The sequence below is a fragment of the Strigops habroptila genome, chromosome 2 (genome assembly GCF_004027225.2).
Source record: "Strigops habroptila isolate Jane chromosome 2, bStrHab1.2.pri, whole genome shotgun sequence".
Classification (NCBI taxonomy): domain Eukaryota; kingdom Metazoa; phylum Chordata; class Aves; order Psittaciformes; family Psittacidae; genus Strigops; species Strigops habroptila.
In genome coordinates this window covers 34,004,124-34,024,733 of record NC_044278.2, presented here as the reverse complement: position 1 = coordinate 34,024,733, position 20,610 = coordinate 34,004,124, and the positions used below count along the sequence as shown (strand labels likewise).

The following is a 20,610-nucleotide window of genomic DNA, read 5'->3' as shown; positions in this document are numbered from 1 at the left end:
ACAACTACCCAGTCAATGTAGGACACCTATCTTCTCAGTGCTTCAGTTTAAGCTGCCTAAATAAAGCAGCAGAGCATACAATGGCTTTTACACAAACGTGGTGGTATATCAAGAACACATAGATTACGGGCACATTACCCAGATAATAGACATTATATAGAAATAGATCATGTTGTGCTTTGCGTGTCGAGTGATAATCTGTCCAGGTGCACCCAGAAAAAATTAACTGCTCCTCTACCAGGCTCGGGCCCATTCTTCCTCAGCCTCCCTTAATGGCAGTGCAAACAGATGCACTCCCCAGGCCTGATAAAGGATTTGCCAGCCAATGCATAATGATCCTCTGCCTCACGATGTTGAGAAAGCATCAGTGGACTAGCATTTAGATACGGGAATAATAAACTAAGAACGATGAGACATATCTTTTAAATTTCTGTCCCAAGAGTCCCCCATCCATGAGAGGGCCCTCCCTTCAGCCACTGTGGATGGCATGGCCCAGCAGCAGAGCCCTGCTCTTCATTGCTCTGGTCCTCCCCTCAGGCTGGGGAACTGGTGCAGCCACACTAACAAATGACCTGGCTACTAATTTTTGCCTATTTATCTCCTTCAGAAATTAATCTTCTTTTAACACAATATTTTAACAGGCACTCGTTGTGCAGTCTTTTGCTGAGCTACTCTGAATTAAAACACAAATCAAGCACCAAACTTGGCAGGAGCAGAGTTCAAAGCTCATGTTTCACCAGTTTACCATTTACACGGCAGCACTTCCCACAGCGCTTAACCATCCCCAGGGCCAGCAGCACTGGGCTCCCCACCAACATGGAAACGACCTGCCCTCAGCGTGTGCAAATCATCCCTCCAGCATGTACAAATGAGGAACCACCAGGTTATTCTGCCTAAAGTAACAGACAACACATTCACTCCAAAAATACAATGATAGGAAATACTAATAAAATCCAAGTGAAGACAAAGATAGAGATCATGTGCTAAACTATTGCTTCAAACACCTGAAACAAAGATAACAAAGCACAATTACAGTCAATAAGCAAATAAAATAAATGGGCAGTGAAATTAAACCGCTCATTAAAACTGCTTGAATGTAAGTGCAAGTCTAGCACAGGCCTCCCGTCCCTCAATGTCTCAAAAAATGTTGAATTACTGCACTAAAAAATACAACAGAAGCCAAAACTTTGTGATCTGAATTAGCTTGCTCTTAACTCAAAGTGCATAATGAAATCAAAACATTTATGGTAAGTTCAGCTGTTTCAACACATCACTCAAGCTACAAGGCAGGGCTAAGAACATAGTGAGATAGAGTTAAATTACCTTAAATTCTAATAGAAAGTACACCAATTAATCAAATTAAGCACAATAGTATTTTGGGCTCCTGCAGTGGCCCAAAGAGGAAACTGAAGAGGACAGGATCTGGCAACAAAAAGAAAAGGTATTTGTTTCAAACATTTTGGAGCTCGGAATGGGACAGTTAAAAGCCACAAAAAATTAGAGGAGAAGATTCTTATCAGCTTACCCTATATATTAAGTGATGACAAGCACACACAGAATGATAAATCCATTATTTATGCGCTAAGCAATTTGTTGATTGGTGAAAAAGGGCAATTCTTTTACGGTCCCATGTTGCAGGGAGACTTCAACCAAACAAACTCTCTGAGGAAGTAAAGACTGACCAAAGAAGAAAATATGATGTCTCATAGTCTTGTAATTTCTGTAGACTTTAGTTTGCACTATGCGTTATACGCTGGATTGCTGCAGTGTATCTTCTGAAACATTCATACCTGATATCAGAACAAGTGTATGTGAGGAGACATATATGGGTATACAAATGTGAGCCCTCTGCACTATTTCCTGTAACTTCAGGAGAGTGTTACTGTGGTGGTCCCTTGCACATCTTTCATTGCTGCCTGAGCAACAGCCTTCACGGAGCAAAGCAATGCATTTTTTATTTCCCTTTTTTTTTTGGGGGGGGGGGGGGGGGGGGAGGGGGAAAGTTGTAAAGATGTTATGCTGGATTTCCTAGGTTGTTTCTGAGGTTGTTGGTGTTCTTGCATCAGACGCACAGCAAGGGAGCCAGCCCCAGGCCTGCATATAGGTGTCACATAAAACCCAGAGGAACAAAGACAAATTCCTAAGAGAGCACAAACTAAATTTACCCCAGAAGGTGACCAAAATACATCCTGTCCAGCAAGCTAATAAGGGTGATCCAATCCAGGAGAAGCCAAAGATCACAGATGGAATTACAGAAAAAATGGGTTAATCTCTCAATATGCAAAACTGATTCCCTGCTGTACTGGTGATCTCTGATCTTAACACCCTAGCTCTGCCTGAGGATATGCTAAGGGAATTGCAAACTAACACATTTAAGATGAAGAAAAAATAAATAATAATTTAAAAAACAGTCTTTCTAGTTACTTCTTACAGATCAGACTTATGTTAAAAAATTAATAAACTAAAATACTTACCAAAATCAGCTTTCTTCAAGCATCAAATTAAAGAGTTAAAAATATCCAAACCAACAAAGCCAAAAAAGCACTCTAAGGAACTTGCATTAGGTCTCATCCATATCTAATCGGAGAGGTCTGAATGAGCTTTCTGTTCACAGACAAATAGATGATGTCATTAATTTTCTCCCTGAACCCTGAGGTTGTTGAAGAAGAGGATCTGACCTAATACCAGTTAATTCCTGCTGTGTGCAGAGTTGTAATCTCTCCTACAAACCAGATCTGACCTGGATTCAAGTCAAGAATTTGAAGAGTGAAAAAAATGGGGGTGGGGGTAAGATTTACAAGACATGTACGCACTATGCCTATGCATAACATGCACACAAATTTATATTTGTAACAATACAAAAGCATAATATATCAGATATGAGATGCATATACTACATGCCAATATTGAGCCAAGACATGCAGAATTAATTAAAAACTATACTCTGTTCACATATATATACCTACCACATGTACTTTCTTCAGTAAAAAACCAAAACAAAACAAAAAACCCCAAACATTTAGCAGGGCAGCACTAACATCCTTAATCTCTACTTTTCCTGTATTTTAACATTAAAGTTGTGAAGTCACTTATATACATCCTGTTTTCTTGAACATTTTGAGGGCTAAAGAGGCTACTAATCACCCACATTTTAATTTGAGCTGTCACATTATATAGCTGAAAGCCTACATATCTGCAGAGATTTGCTGTTAAGCTTAAATGGAAATAAACTAATTAATATTAGAAATGTCTGCACACACACACAGAGGATTGTACGCTTGTAAATAGCAAAGGCATCACTGGCTGTGTAAAAACAAAGCCAAGATCACCCCACAGATTTTCATTTATTTGTCTCTTCACTGCCTTACAAAACAAGCAAGAAAACCCACATGTTATGCTGGAGACTTGTGCTCAGCAACATCATGCCCCATGGAAAGGTTTCCAATTGTAAGCATACTAATTAAAACTCCAGCAGGCTTTTCTTTTTACAGTTGAAGTGACATGTAATTCTTTCATTAAAACTAGTCACCAGATTGCACTCAGATTTCTATAAGTTGCTATTTGCTCCAGATGCAGCTCTCAGAAGTTCTGAGATTTCTTTTGACTGAAAGTCTTGGACATACATAGAGGCGCATAGAAACAGACCCAGCCCAGAAATCTAGGGCAGCCCTGCACTGCTCTTACCTTCCCCAAACCCACAAAGGCCCATCACCGCACGCTCCTCAAACATGGTAAATACACCCGCTGCTCAATGCCACCACCTTCCCGAGCCCCTGCTCACCCTTAAGGGGAAGCAACCTGCTGAGCTCCTGTTGGTGGGAAAAGCTATGGCAGTCCTTCATTTGCACCTGCCTGAAACATTTATTTTGAAGTACTAAAGACACAGGTTGCCCCACAAACACCCTAATGCATTGTGAGCCTGTTGCAGCCTAATTTCCAAGTTGCATGCCCAGAGAAACAGACATGCGAAAGCTAAGCAAGAACACCATATAAGCGCAAAAGAAGTTTAAAAAGGCTCTTAGAACAAACTGGGAAGACAAAATCGCCATCTTACCCAATGTGTGCTGTTGCATCCTTAGCAATGCACACAGCAACGTTCTCAGCTAAATAAAAACATAAAACCCTCAAACAATGGCAAAACCAAGCACCATGACAAATAAAGAGGGTACCAGCACAAATGAGGGAAGGTATCACACATTACATCAGCCTTCTAGAGCACTTCAAAAGGACCACCACTCTCTAAGCCCACTCCAAGAAAGCATTTTAAAGAACAAGCCACCACTGCAGTCGCAGCACAAAATCCAACTTACCAATACAAGTAATAGGCTAAAGCCAAGGCGATAAGTGTAGCACAGATTCCGGCTAGCAAGCATATAGCCGACTGGCTTACCAACATCTTCCCAATTTGTTATTGCTTAATAAAACAAAAAAAAGGAGGAGGAGAAGTGGAACAGCAAAAATGGACGATGTGAATCTTGCCTAGGAACACAAATCAGTCTTGACATGTAGGAGGGATTATGATGACAAAAGTACATTGAGGTAAATCTGGAAGCACTGTAGCTACTAAAACAGCCTGCTCAGCAGCAGAGAAAAAAAAGCTGGGTGTCCTCTCCGTTACGTGGCTTCATAGAACAACCTACTAAAAAAGCCCCTCTTACCTCAAGAACAAAGGCATGACTGAGGCATAAGTGGACTAATATTTAAAATAGGTAATACTCCTCAATAAATATTACTGTCAGGTGGTGTTGCTGACAAACCAAGCTTTTGCTCTAATCCAATAATCTTCTTACAGCAAATTACCAGGCTACAATCAACTGGATTCGCTCGCATGGTGAGGTATGTATGCTTAGCACTGTCGCTTGACACTTCTTATTAAGAGCTGACAAAAAGATTTGAACAAAATCTAGATTTTAACACAAAGAAACCTCCCCCCCCACACCAAAGCCTGTCTTTTCTCCATGAAGAGTGAACACCAGGCTTGCGAGAACATCACAGAAAAGAAAGAATTTGGTCTGCATCCACAGTACCGTCCTTGCAGGGCAGAAGGATCACTCACCTTTGTGTCACGACAAAGGGACATCTTTGAACTGCACCAACTAAAGAAAGGCACTCTGCAGCCAGCAGGGGAGCAGCCTCCTGGGTGCTTTGCTTGGAGGGGGACTTGGGACTCCACTGCCCTTTCCCTTTCTCTGCAGGTCTCAGAGGAGACCTCTACCCAACTAAAAGAACAGTATTTTCTCTTTCTTCTCCCTGCTCCAAATTCAGGGCTTCTGGGAGGCCTGAGCCACAGCAGGCACACTCCAGCAGCTTGGTTAACAAAAAGGAGATACCAGAGCCTAGAGACGGAAGAAAAAAGATGGTAGCAGCTACACCCTGCCCAGGTGGCAGCAACACAGTGCCACTGCTGCCATTAAGGCTATAGGGCCTGTCTGGCTGTTCTGCACCACAATCTGGACAGTGCAGATAAAGAGACTTGAGGCCATGTCCGCGCAAGGACATAACAGTTGGACCCAAGAGCGTGATTCCTATTCAGCTATCACTGCACCAACACAGCCCTTAGTGCAGACACAGTTTTCACTGGCGTAACTAATCCTCACCTGAGTTAAGCCTCTACAAGAAACAAAAAGAAACAAAATCCAAACAAAATCTACCTTAAATGCTAAAGAAAGATTAAAGTAGTAGTTGTAGCTCCCTGATGTTCCCATTTCTAACCAAACTCTAGCAGCAGCACTACAGAAAGCTACAACACGCTGTTAGCTCCTCTTAAACCCTTGGCTGCCTTGTAAGTGGAGTTAGAGAGATTTTAGGAGATTTCAATATAGAGAGAAGAGTACAAAATCAATTAAGATACAACAAATGGAAAGTTTTTACAGTAAGAGAGACATACAATACCTGGAATTATTTGGCCAAAAAAAAAAAAAAAAAAAAAAGGCTGTGAATTTAAAAAAATCACAGCCAAATAGGAGATTTTATCTGGTATCAAGTTCAGCAGAGCTGGGTGGAAAAAGAATATTAGCTGCTGCCTCTGAGTTTAAAAGCACACACCAGATAAATATGACATACTCCAGAAAATATGGTGAATACGGTCCAGTGGAAATCGATTTCTCTACCAGGACAGCAGCATCACAGCATTCATGAATTAAAGGAAAATTTTGGGTGGTCTCTAAGCACTGTCTGTAGGTGCTCCTGCCCTCTTAAATCCTGTGCAAAGTCCAGGTCTCTTGTAAAACCTTTTCCAACCTCACCTATAGCTCAACCACATTTCTCAAGTGACTGCACAGATAAAAGTCTTACTACTATCTACATCTTTGTCAGTGAAGGAGATAGCTTGCAACTAAACTCCTGGCTTGGGAATAATCAGTTTCTGTGGGCTCCAAAGGAATCTTTATTGACTGTGTTCCCCAATCTCCCTTTAGACTGCTCAAACCGTTTTCTTTCTCAATTGCAGAAATAAAATTATATTAAATTTTATTAAAACAAATACCTAAAACCCAAGAGGAACACACACATAGTTCAAAGTGACAGGAGGGTTCCAGGCACGCAGAGTCTGTAAAGTAGCACTAGCAATGTTTTTGTAGGTGAAGCTCAATCACCAGTTTCCAAGATTGCTGATCAATACTTTTTCATTACAGAAAATGCATATAATGGAATATGACTGAGCACAGGACAGCCTTAGAATTTTATAAATAAGAAACAAACCCAAAGTAGCAGTTATCAAGAGGCCTCATTCGGGGGGGAGGGGAGGGGCGAAGGATATTGCAATAGTTGCTTATATTTGGAGCAAGGCTTACTTGGTTTTTCTATTATAAAAGCAATTCTAAAATTATAGTGCTGGCATTCAAACAGTGACTCTGTAATACCAGCCCTTATATAACAAACAGAAAAGGAGTTATCTAACAGAAGTCCTATTAGTACAAAATGATTTGAGTAATAGGCCTCTTGTATTGTATAAAATAGATCAATGTTATGTAATTATATGATGTTGCCAATCTTAGTCTCTGATGATCAAGAAAAACCTCAGTAGTGTCTACTCATCCCTAAGACTATGCAAAATGCTCCTCTTCACTCCAAGTGGTTGAATTTTTGAGGCAAGTGGGAATTCATCCTTTGTATTCAGACAAAAATAAACTACAAGAGAAATTTCAGGAGTGTAAGTGCATCTGCGCACCAAGCTGTGAAACCTAGGGACCCATCTCCTTCTAGAGAGATTGTGTCAATCTGGAAATTGCTTTGTGGCACAGTTTCCTTACTTGTTAAAACGGAGATGCAAAATAAAGGATAAACAAAAGTCGTCTCATCTGCAATCATCTGAGATAAGTGTTATAAGACGAATGATACACTTTGCTTTCTGGATGGAAAATTATGCAAAAAAAAAAAAACCACCACCCTCAAACATAAGAAACAGAGAGCCAACCACGAGATATCTGTCAACGTGCAAATGTGCTGTGGCTGAACAAGGAGAAGCTTCTCACTACTGCTACATGAAGTTTCAGCAAACACCGTATGTGGGCCTACAAGCCCCTATCCAAGTTCAAAGCTTTTCTTTGAAGTACTGCATACTAATTGGGAAGAAGCTGGAAGTCTGTCTTTCAAGAAGTGCTGAGCTGCTTTAAATTTTAGGTATAAAATACTAGCTTCTACAAAAGAGAAGCAATATGATTTATTCTACGATTGCATCCACAATAATACATGATCACCAGTGCAAGTGAAATGTCAAGAGCAGGCAGGCTCTTGGGGCTGGCCATTAGCAAATCCACCACCTCCCCCCTTACCTACCCTCTCCTGAGAGCAAAGCTAAGAGTCAGACACAAGACTCAGCATACTGGCTTTTGTTCACTTATGCCTCATGCTTCTGTTCCAGTGTTTGCTACTGCAATCTGCATTGCTAGGATGGAAAAGCTTAAAGAAATACAATTATTTTTTATTATCATGATTATTAAATAAGTAAATAATTAACACAGTAAAGCAAAGGGTCCAGATGACACCAAAGCAATCCACATGCTGTAAGAATCACAGCTGCAAAACTGAGGAGAGACAGCCCTCTGCTACACTAAATCCAGAAATTTCCCAGAAGAGCATTTGCATTACTTCACCTTACAAGTGCACCTCCAAGCTGCTAACTGCTCACAGCTTACCAGCGAGGAGAAAGAATGCTCTAGAAGACAGCCGAAAAGCAGAGTATATGTCACACAATTGTAACTTTATGGTCCCCATATTTCTTGACAGATCTGTGACAAGTGAGAAAGACCAATCAGCCTACTGTCACCAGACTGATATTTGTCACATGGACAAGGATGCCTCCTCTAGACATTTCTGTATAGGAAGTCTACGCTTCCACCGCCACGTTTTCTGGGGTTTGACACAGAAGGGGGGGGGGGGGGCACATGAAGGGCGAGGAAAGGTGGAAGCCACTGTTCTGAAGTATCTGGATGTGGAAGATCTCCAACACAGGGGAGACAGGGAGAGGTGTAAAAATACTAAAACCAAAAGCAGCAGGTGTTATGCTGGGTGATGGACTGTCACTGAGGCAGCTTACAATAAAACCCCACTGTTTTGCAATTGGGAAGGAATAATAGGTGAAAAATGTGGTTTGGAAAACCAACAGGTACACAACCCAAACAGTTCCTCAGTCAGCTCATGTAAGCTGAACTGGCAGTCTGAATTATACCAGGGAGCTTGATCCTGCAGGGGAGGAGGAGGATGTTTGGTGCAATGCTGCTTCACATAGTGCTGTGTGCAGTCTGCTATTCCCAACCCAAAGGGTAAGAAAGTGAGAAAGGTAGAGCTGTACCTGGGCAGGGGCCCACATCATCCCCTTTCTTCCTTGTATGGGATCCAACTTGTATCCTCTCTCCTTCACCTCTGCTGCCATCAGTAGCATGTTTATACCTGAACACGATGGCTATACTTCTTTCGGATTATTCCACTGACTAATATTTCACAAGGCTGTTAACAGACTGAATTCATAATTATCCTTGTGGTCAGATCTCTTTCTGCGTGTACACAAAAGCAGGTATCTTTCTAAAAAAATAAGAGCAGACTACCAAGCAGACTGATAGCAAAAACAAATACATCCTGGACAAAGTTTTTTGCTCTGCTTCATTAGACAAGATCACACCACCAGCCCCTCCTGGTCTGAATACCAGTACTGGAAGCAGCTACATGCCACACAACCTTTCCAGTATAAATGGCATGTAACACACACACTCTCCCCAACACCACCACAAAAACCCCCAAACCAACCAACCCAAAAAAAACCCCACCACCAACCCAAAATACACCACAAACAAACCAGCATGAAAAGAAAAAAAAAATGTTCTCCCTTACTCAAACTTGAAGACCACATTTTGAACATAAAGCTGAACTGCAGGCACAGGAATGTGTACTTATAGACATGGTGAAATCTTTATGAATTACAACCAGAACGCTTTTTCATCCAAAAAAATTAATGCAGAAGTGGGAAGTCTGAACTTGGTTAATATTCAGGCTGTTGTTGGCCATTCAGCTGGGAAATTGAACAGCAGCCACACTGCAAACAGCCCACCTACCTTAAAATCCACGTGAGAGGAAAAAGTGAAAAGAAACATCTACAGCTCTCCCCGTTCCTTAAGATCTTCCATCTCCTGGTAGCTTGGCATTTTACTGCTAAATAGGCCTCTTGTAGCACATAGAGTTAATTCAAACCATTATAAATTCTGCAGAGCAGGGGACCCTTCCATGGTTAACACATAGTCTTTGGTCTCTGAAAGATGCTGCCAGCAAAGATTAGAAATCCAGAACCGGCTAGCATTGTCGTGATTCAGTTTCACTTGTTCAGCTTCTTCTGGACACTAGCCTTTTAACAAAGTGTTTGAGAGGGAGGTGACCTAAATATCCTTTTACTGAAGGCGGCAGGGATCCTTCAAATGACTACCCCACTGGAAACGTGTGCCTGCCTTGCACCAGCAAAATTCGGACAGCTATTTTGCATGAGGGCTGCTCCACGACCAATGGCAAAAGCGTAGGAGTTTTCACAGATGCTCTCTGCTCTTTTTATCATTGTCTCATGTAAGCTAACTTTGACTGAACTAGAAAAAAGGACATTAAAAAGTTCTGATGCTACGAGTACTTTCTCAGTCCTACAAGTACCACAGTACTGACACTAATCTGACCACAGGACATTTCCCAGCTGACTGCATGGAAATTTCTACATCTCTGTACATTCCACTGTATCATTTCCACTTCTGTCAGATCACAGGAAGGATGTTTTTGGTTACCTGGCACAGTTATAAAGTACTGAAAGATATGTGAAATGTGAAATTACTAGTATAAAAGTGAGCACCCATTTCTCTTGGAGCTTGCAGCATTTCAGAACAGTTTGACTGCCAAGTCAAAAACTGCTCCCCATCATTTGAAAAATTAGAAGCTAATTAGTAAACAGAGGTGTTTATTGTACCAAAGCTTCATGTTGAAAAAAGCCTGTGTGCTATACTCCAATTCTGGATGTCACCGTTGCTAGCTTGGCACTGTTCTTCACAAGCTCCTCAGTCAGGCAGAGTATTGGTTTGAGAAGCAGAATTTATGCTGTTATGATTCATTTTTATCTGCCGGAATTACCCTTAGCTCATCTGCAATTGTATGCCAAAAAAATCAGATATTCAAGGATATTAAAAAGTGCCTGCATTTCGACACGATGTGTTAATATAGGACACATTTCTAGACAATGAGTCTAGCAAACCAGGCTAGCTTTGTTTAAAATAAACAAACAAGGAGACTGGTCTAATTGCCAGGACTAATCTAAAAGAATCAGTATTTCTCCAATCAAGATATATAACAAGAACCTTCGTGCTATTTACTCAGCAATGTATAACTGCTGCTTCAGTCTGCAGTCTGTGCTTTGTGGTGTTCACTTTCAAGCCCATTAACACGAATTACTTCATTTGATTCATTCTATTTAAATTCCTTTTACCTTTCTTATAATAAACCAGATTTTGGAAACACCTGTAATAATTGAAACTTCACTCCATTAATAAGAAGTATTTTTCTGTAACTAAGTTCCCTACTTTCAGGCAACTGAGAGCTTATCCTATGTCTGGTTTGACTGACTGCTCACAAGTCCCTACTCCCAGGCACTGCTAAGGGCTCACTCTTAATTTACGCTTAAGGTCAGTGTTACCCTGAGGTTTGCTTGTATAACTGCTTTTACAGTTATTACTCATCCCAGGTCTGTAGAAACAAGATACATCTTAAGCTAAACTGTTGTTTTGGAGGGGTTGGTAGTGGTTTGGGGGTTGTTTGGGGATTTATGATTGGTTGGGTTTTTTAACATGTTTATAATTTTCAGCAAATAGATAATTCTGCTAGACATTAGGGAAGTTAACCTCGTAAAGATGAGAAACTGGTAGTAGTAGTCACAGAGGGACAATCAGCCTTAACACAGCAGCACCCACAACTGGGCTGTAAGTTTATGTTATCGAATGTCCCAGCACTGGGACACCACACTGGCCCACAGTCATAAACAATGAAGATGTTTTCCTTCTGGGGCACAAGGGAGTCACAGGCACAGAGATTAGGCAAATGAACCCTTGATACAAAACTGGCCTTGCTGGTAAGGCACAATCATACTGTCCCAAAACACTCACTGCGACAGCATTCATATTCCCATCTGTACTTCCCACTGCTTTGAAAAATACCACCAAAGGTCCTGAATGCATGGCCTTCACAACTTTAAAAATAATGTGAAAACAATTGCTCCATAGCACCACTGACATTTTCAAAACAATTAGAAAAGAGTAAGATCTGAGAGGATTGGGGTTGTTCAGCCTGGAGAAGAGAAGGCTCCAGGGGACCTTAGAGCAGCTTCCAGTGCTAAAGGGGGCCTACAGGAAAGCTGGAGAGGGACGTCTAGGTAGTGACAGGACAAGAGGGGAATGGTTTTAAATTGAAAGAGGGTAGATTTAGATTAGATATTAGGAAGAAGTTCTTCACTATGAGGGTGGTGAGACACTGGAACAGGTTGCCCAGAAAAGTTGTGGATGCCTCAGGCTGGATGGGGCTTTGAGCAACCTGATCTAGTGGACGGTGTCCCTGCCCATGGCAGGGGGGTTGGAACTAGATGATCTTTAGGTCCATTCCAGCCCAAACCATTCTATGATTATAGCTTCTTATAAAGAAGCTTTTAATTTGGATAATTTTTTCTTCTCAAAATAAACTAGGATATCCAGTTTATAGGTCCTTGGTCTTTGATTTTCACCAGCTGGTTCCCCAAGCTAGAAGTGATGCCTTTGCTGGCCCAGAGCAGAGACCACCCTGGCAGGTCTGAACAGCACTGGCTCCTGGACAGAAGCATAGCCAGCACTGTCCAACAAGGCTGCTCTTTCCCTAAGCTTTCTTGGGAGTAAAACTTAGTGTGGAGCAGCCTGAGTGCTTTCAGAGATCGAGAGAACCGAGTGCTTCACGAAACACAGATGTCATGCTTGGTTCTTCCAAATAAATATTGCAACAAGGAGCTGGCCTTCTGGTGCCTGCCTCTTATACACAGACTCAGTAGCTAGAGGAGACATACTCAAGTGAAGGACATGCACACAGTATTTGCCCCATCCTGAAAGAGTTTAGAGCAATACTTTCAGCTCTGCAAAAGAGTGCTCTGTGCTATAACGCACTTAACACACCCAGACCTTCTTGAGCATTCCTAGACTACCAAGGACAACTAGTCCTTTCTGATTTTCACAGTCTCCCAACTCAGCATGCTATCTATTGAAAAAAAACAAAACAAAACACAATAAAATGGGAGAGAACATTACTTCTGCATGTTGTGCAAAACTGACTCTGATTAAAGACTATACCACACCAGACTAATGTCAGGGATTGAATCTCTGGTAGCAGCTTTTCAGAACACCAGTCTGCCAGAGAAGAGACTTCTGTGTTACGGGCTTTGAAACAGCCTGTTACCATAGCCTCCATATTGGTAAGTTAAATATGAAAGCAGAATGTAACTCATTTTCCAATGTACTTCACATTTCTCCTTGCTTGAACTATAGAAAACTATTGAAATTGTGGGTGCTACGACTGCTTTTGTGAGCTGCTTTCTGGTCCTGCTTGCTGCATCTTTATGTCCACAAGTGCTTTGCAAAGATTGTTGTTTTTTTCTTGGGGTGTTGGGTTTTTTTGTTGTTGTTGTTTGGTTGGTTTGGTTTTTTAGGGATCATTTTTTTTAGGGATCATTTTTTTTATCTCTGTGGCCCCCAACTAAGTTTACATGAAAACCAAATCTTCATAAAAATTGTTACAAATTGTAGCACTGGCAAGTCTGAGAAAGAGAAATCCACTCACGAAGACACACAATGAGGACAAGAGCAGCAGATGATACACACAGGGCCTCTGCCTATGTGTAAACCCCAACAGGAAGGGATGCGCCTATGGCAAATATTATCATAACTTGGCCTTCCTGTAACTTAGCCCCTCACCTCCTTCCCTGTGTGCCTGTTGGTACCAGTTGTGCTTTGGTTCGTCAAGCGGCGATTTGTTCCACAAAAAGAAGCATGTGCTGGGACACTGAAAAGCTCTCTCTTTATACAATTTCTGTAATCGATATTAATACTTATCTCAGGATTTATCTGAGCAATCAAGAAGGTAAAGGCTGAACGAATTAGTCATGGAATTATTCAACCCATGCAGCTTCCAGCATGGCCATTTGCTTCACATTTAGAATATTTAATATCCAGATTATTCCTCCTCGCAGTTCTAGCAATCTGAAATAAGGCACCCAGGCACACACCACACAAGGAGCACAGGCACTGGCCTTGGCAGCCTGCAGGGCTGGATCTGAGAAGCCCAAGTTCTCTCTTCTCCAAACAGAAGCAGAGCTTAAAAATTCAAGAACTGTACATAATTCATAAAAACCTGCCCCCCAAGCATATCTTAGCTTCTCAGTAACACTCCCATTGATGGCTTTTCAGGCCTTACATGCAAAAAAAAAGGCAAAAATTGCAGGAGTGTAAACTGAAAAATATGCCACAAACCAGCAAACACATAAAAACAGGCTTTTGTGTATTTCTGGGGCATTGCTCTCACACCAGTGGCAATGAGCCCAGGCACAAGCATTTTGCAGAACTGGTTTTGAAAGCAGCTGATCACCATGACACTGTAACAAGGCTACGTTCATCAATCAGCCTACTGATTCTCCCTCTACCCACTAAAGCTGCAGTTGGTCAGCATTAACCAGATTCCGCTGCAATAACTAATTCTGGGGGTTGAGGGAGACCCAGAAGGAGGCCCCTATTTGATCCAAGAATATTTGGGGCTCACAGAGTGCTTATTTGCCCACCTGATATTATTATCTGGGATAAATGTTTTAACTTCCTCTGTAGCAGGAAAATGTGCATCTTCAAAAGGGGTGCAACTTTGCATGGGGTCAGAATACATGCCCTGATCATGGATGGTGGCTGTACTGCCCTGTGAATCAGAGCTTTGAGAAATATTTCATAGAAATGAAAATTTCTTGGGAAACTACTTGCCCTATAATAGACCTTGAAATGTTATTGAATATGAATCAAAACTCTGGGTCTTTGGAAAATCACCAAGATCAAATGACTTTCCTATTAAAAAAAGCTACTAATAGCCCATGAAGGGGCACGGTATCAGAGATCATCATTAAAATATCTACATCTGACACTAACCACTCTGGGTATTTAAGATCTTGTCCTAGAAAAACCCTATCCTAATGCTGTGTTGATGGGGTCTCATCAGATTTCCACTTTTGCTGTCACTGTAGGACAGACTACAAAAAAGGGCAAAAAGAAGGAATTTTGCTCCTGTAGCTTAATGTTTCCATGCCTGGTTGCTGGACAAAATTTAAGGGTGTTTGAGATATAGACAGCCTAAGATGATCCCAGAGTCAGCATTCAAGAGATTTCTTTAAAGGAGGTCCTCAAAGTACTGAAAGGCCACAGTTCTCCTCTACATTCAAGGGCGGAGGCAATAGCTAAGTATTTCTAGAGTCGTCTGGAGGTTTTTTTGTGGTTAAATCTTTGCTGCAATGATTACCAACAGATACAGCATACATGAGAGAGCAGGAGCAAACACTAGAGGAAGCAACAAGCTGAAGTGCTCGTTTCGTCCCTAAATTAAAATTCTCAGAGTGGGAGACTTTTGACGCCTCTCCCAGCAATTCATAAGCTCTAAGAACAGGATCTGCACCCCCATTTTTTTCTAAAAGCAGCTTATTGCTACAGACAAAACGCACATACAGAAACGTGGGGGAAGATTTCTTTCTTACCACCACCACTGGGGACCACTTCTGGCACCTGGCAACACTCAGAGCAACAGGAGAATCCCCATCTCCTCCCTCCAGGGAAGTACCACTGTTTATGTTTCAAGAGATTTCCTTTCTCATTTGCCTATAAGCAAAAAAGACATTCTTCAATGAATGACGGTATAAGTATTTTGTTTAGAAGCAAAACACAATGCAAACAACATGCAGCTGCTAACCCAGGTCAAAATTATTAACTGAAACTCTTGTTATTAGAATTACTCACCTCTATCTTTTCTTCAGGGAAAAAAAACCCTATTTAATTGCTTTTCCCATGTACTAATAGTACACTCTGGTCCACAGGTACCAACCACTATCGTTTTCAGAGGATCTAACTGGCACATACCTATGAAATTAAAAGCAAGTGTTCTCAACTTGTATTTACCACTAAAATTGCAGCTTCTATTCGGAACAGAGAAAGGACTCGCATACTCAAGAACTAGCCTACTTTTCCTAGCTTTACTAATCAGCATAACAAAAGGTATTTCTTTTACCTACAAACCTTGTCTCGATATAAATTATTGAAAATGAAGCAGAAGCAATTATTCACTCTCAACACACACACTTAATCCTTGTATTAAGAGCGTTTTTTAATGATCCTGAAGCAATTAAGTTAATCATTATTTAATTTTAGATTGCTGAACTGGAGATCAGACACAAGCTCTATCTCCACATAATTTAGTGTCAGTAATTAGAGATGTGCTTTACTCAGAGATGGCTTGTTTAAAGCGTGTTATCCAATTTCACAAGCCTTATGCCATGAAATCTACAAACCAAACTTCAAAAAAAGAAAACCCCCAAAGAAACTCAGACTTACCAGACTGCAAACCTGGTTTTCCTTTAAAATAAAAAACCTGAAGAAAAATAGTCTTTAAACATCTGCCCAACAAGTCACATGTATCGCAAAAGCTAATATAAAGCATTTCGTTAACCTGCCACTACCTTTAGTAAAATTTAAAGCTGTAAGAACAAAAAAAATGCTCTTCTCACACAAATCATTTCATTTACAACTTATTTTAACCAGGATGTAAGGTCTACAGGAAAATGTATGTGCCTGTTAGGATGCCCAGCAGGACTACAGGAAAATGTATGTGTCTATTAGGACGCCCAGCAGGTGTCTGCCATGGGATGTAACCAGTACTGAATCATTCACTTAAACACATCCTTGACAGTGCTATCAGAGGAACAGAAAAAAAGACCATGCATGTTTATACTGTATACATTTACCCTGGATATCATACCATTCCAAAACTGCTCAATTCCAATCTACCTCAGACAAATTCGTGTAAACATGTTGTTGAAACCAAACCACGCTAGAAAATGCTAGTTAGCTATTCAGCTCGCTATCCATCTAGCTCAGCGTTAGGTCTATATACAGTTAATGGCAACACTGGCAGGCAGTCCATCTGGGCTGGCACACTGCCCAAGGCCAGCTTTATGTCCAAACACAGTTGCTGGTTTTTGGAACAAAGGGTATCATCTTCCACCGCTGCCAATAGAGAGAAGGAAAACAGATGACCGGGAAGCATTTCAAAAACACACACCACTTTTTGCAACTCTTTGTCTTCAAAATTGTCCAACAAAAAAAACCACATGCAACCTGCTCAACACTCAATTAACAGTTAACTGCATTCAAACAAATATGGAACTACCTCTATAAATGTGGAAGATGTAGATTCATTTCAAGACTTTAGTGCCAGTATCTTTATGAGCCAGTTTGACTTGCGGCATAGAAGAAAAGCTACAGAACTCATCCACAGTGCATAAAATTTCAGCAAAGCCTGACAAAGAAAAATAAGAACATGAAGCTACAAAGAGATCGGGATGCAACAGGGTTGCTGCAGGGAGTTTACTCAAAACAAATGTAAGTAAGTCTCTGTTATCTGGATTTTCAACAAACATTATTTAATACTTTTCCATGTAGTATCACTCTGAAAATGTAAAGTTGGAGACCAGTAGAGGAACTGATAGCAGTAAAGATCCTGCCCAAAAGAAACCATGGCAGACAGCACAGGAAAGAAAAACTGCAGACATCTTGGAAGTCACTAATGAAAACACTAAACAAAACCCAACGATCTGCCTTCTGCTTCATTTTTAACTGCTTAATAGCTTGCATGGAAATAAGTAATTATGGCAGCTGATGGCAAAGCTGGGAAGCAATTTGAACATAAGGGTGTATTGAGTCATTATACAACAGGCAACATAGCCTTGAGGACTGGAGCCATATGAGTGGGATGAAAGTCACTAACATACAATGCACAATCACATATATAAAATAAACAGGCCCCAGGCAGAGGGAGGCTGATCAGTACCTGAAGCAGAAGGGCCTGGATGCACTAGCCCATCCTAGCACAAAATGGCTGTATGTTGCCACTGAGATGCAGCTGTGAAAAACACACATGCAATCCTGGGATGTATCCAGAGAAACCTTTCCAACGGAGACAGGAAGTACAGGAAAGTACATAAGAAGCACTGCTAAAATCCCATTTGGAATCACACACAAGAGAGGCTGCCCATGTTCAAAAACGAGGCACTAGAAACACAGGAGGCTGAAGGAGGATTCCAGTGCTGACAGCATGCACAGTGATGGGTACACTCAGCAGAGGGATGCAGGAGGATTTACAGGGGATGCAATTGCTCACTGTAAGACAGTAAAGATAACCGCTAGGAAGGGAAATAAACCATTTAAGCCAAAAAAAGGTTGCTGTTACCAGAACAAACAGGTATCAACTGGCCAGGAGTTAAGTTTAGGCTGGAGACTATCAGAACAACAAGGCTCTGGGAGAGGCTTTTGGTAACAATAAACCTATGTGCTTAAAGAGGCCCTTATTATGAGGACATTATGACACACTACCTGCTTCCTATAGCTCCCACCATTTTTGTAGCTGTCCCATCTAAACTTTCATTGAAGGGTCTATTAAACTATCATCAAAAGCATTTGGTTCTGTTCTCGGTGCTGGTAGAGGAAGGCCTGTGAGTTAAAGGGCAAGGTATGGAAGGTAATTTATAGAGAAAGTGTAAATAGTTACCATAACATTCCTGCATACCTAAAAGGCAAGTATGTATCAATTTAAAATAATAATGTTAGCCATTTTGTTTACATTAAAATCCTCACATACAACTATGGCAATAAAACCCGTCCATTAAAAAAGATGATCATCAAGCCATGAACAATATCTCATTCCACTTCCCAACATTCCACAAGAAAGAGGTCTCTAGAACCGATGCAACAGAGCATGCCACCATTTAACAAATTGTATCACTCAAACTGAGCTGCTCCCTGGAACAAGAAAGTTTTCTAGTCTTGAAGGGATTCTGAAACACTGTCTTGATGGCCCATCAAAGGGATGTCTGCCTTTCCACTGCCTGTAACATTTTACTAAAACTGATAAAACTGAGGCCAAAGTTCCCAGGAACACTGCAACTGGTAGGAGAAGAAATTCTGGTTCGATATTGAAGCACAGCAGTGTTATGCAAAAGAACAAGTTTTGGTCTGACACTGTTTTTGTACTGGTGCTTGCATAAGAGGTACTTGAGCCCTAAAGAGCGAGAAGCGTTTTCCATTTAGGATCCTCATCTTCCCCACTTAAAAAAAAATAAGAAAAATATATATATATATATACACACACGCAAATATATTTATAACCATGAACTGGGAACTTCAAGTTGTATCAAATTGCTTCTCTGATGTCTTCTAAGACTGAACAAACAGATTTAGGTAGTACATTGAGGATAAAAGAGTCACATTTAAATACAGACATATTTTTCCATTTAAAAAAAAGTCAAATATAAATGCATATGCACACACTTGAACACTTATGCAGTTTCTCTCTTGCATAGTGCCTTGCATTGAATTCAATACGATAACCTTAAAACCCATGTTTCCATTAGCTACTTTGGTGTCACAACTTTGAAAATATTCTCAGTGCTCCAACATTTAGGACAAACAAGACTGAAAAGGGGACACATACAACTCTGCCTTCAGCATCATCTCACACGGGGAACACTTCGTTCTTTTTTTTTCTCCTCCCTCCACCCCTCTTTTTTTTTTTTTAATAATTTATTAATACTACTGAAACCATTTTCTGGTCAGTTTTCTTCCTCACCATAGGAAATATCAATATCTTTGAATCTTCTGATTATTTCCTTGAACCACAGCTCAGTCCGTTCTGTAAAGACCATCTTGCTTATTATAATATCCCAATGTTGATGAAGGAACGGCAGTCAGGGAAAAAGCTTGATGATATGTTTTTAATCACAGGTTAACTTACTCCTTAGATGGTAAAACTGATTTCATTATAAACTTCTCTCAATGTCTTATGGAATCAGAGAGATATTAATATAACAGCTTCAGGAAATTACTTCCTGCCACCATCCTACTACTGCGGTCATCATCACTTAGAGACCGTAAAAACTAAATGCTTCCCTAATGATAATGGGAAATGATTGACTGAGAAAAATAAGTCTTCACTGATAGGAAAAACTAGGAGAATGTCGATAAATTATAAAGAGTTTACAACAATCAATCAGAAGTGTTTCCCCACACCCCCATAATGCATGTCTGAACTGTGAACCTTCTTACCATGGCTATTAGAAGTGGCATAAATAGACTGAAAAATGAGGAACTGGAATTATTAATGAAATGGAATTTAGGAGGATATGACGGAGGAAATACAAGCCACTGTGTTGACTGCAAATCTTTTTGTAAGGCATCCATTGTAAGCCAGACTGCTGACCTAGATGGACCAATGACAGACAGTCTCTCTCCCTTTTCAAGACTTCTGCAGCAACAAAGCACTTTTGCAACCAAACCCTTCAGTTTTGAGCTTCTCTCTGTAAGCTGGGGAACAAATAAGCAAGAATGAAGTGAATGAATGTATCTGTGGCCTCATAACTCTGCAAAATTCTCTGTTTACTCATCAGGAGAGAGCTTGAGCGCCAGCAGCAGATCAGTTACAGCTAAACCAGTCCATGGCCTTCTGCAAAGCCAGGGCTCTGACAGATAAACATCCTCCAGCAGGTTCAGCTGTGGCAGCCTACAACATTACTACCCCCTCTTGTCCATCCCAGCCTTCTGCTAAGGACCACTGCTTTATAGCTGGAACACCTTCAGAGCCTGCACCTTAGCTGCTCTAATTCACAACTCAGTGTGTTAGCTTAAACCCCTGATGAAGGTGGGTTCTTGCCATGACTCTCTATTTTTATTGGTTTTATTTATTTTTAAATAAAGACAGCAAACTCCACCAGAATTTTCCAGCTGTGTACTGCTGGGGCTGAAGCACCTGCACCATGGTCCTTTCTGTCGTACCAGTGGTTGTTAA

General features: G+C 40.9%; 1 protein-coding gene across 4 annotated transcripts in view; it reads right to left on the bottom strand.

Annotated features, from left to right (window-relative positions):
- The window catches only part of AGPAT3 (1-acylglycerol-3-phosphate O-acyltransferase 3), a 91,311-nt gene that overhangs the window by 33,486 nt on the left and 37,215 nt on the right, over window positions 1-20,610 (bottom strand). For 2 of the 4 annotated variants that reach the window (XM_030476805.2, XM_030476806.1), the window contains one exon: window positions 15,257-15,377. The exons of the other annotated variants lie outside the window; for them this stretch is intronic. The gene's annotated coding sequence lies outside the window, so the exon portion shown is untranslated. The remainder of the gene's footprint in view (window positions 1-15,256; window positions 15,378-20,610) is intronic. 4 annotated transcript variants of the gene reach the window in all.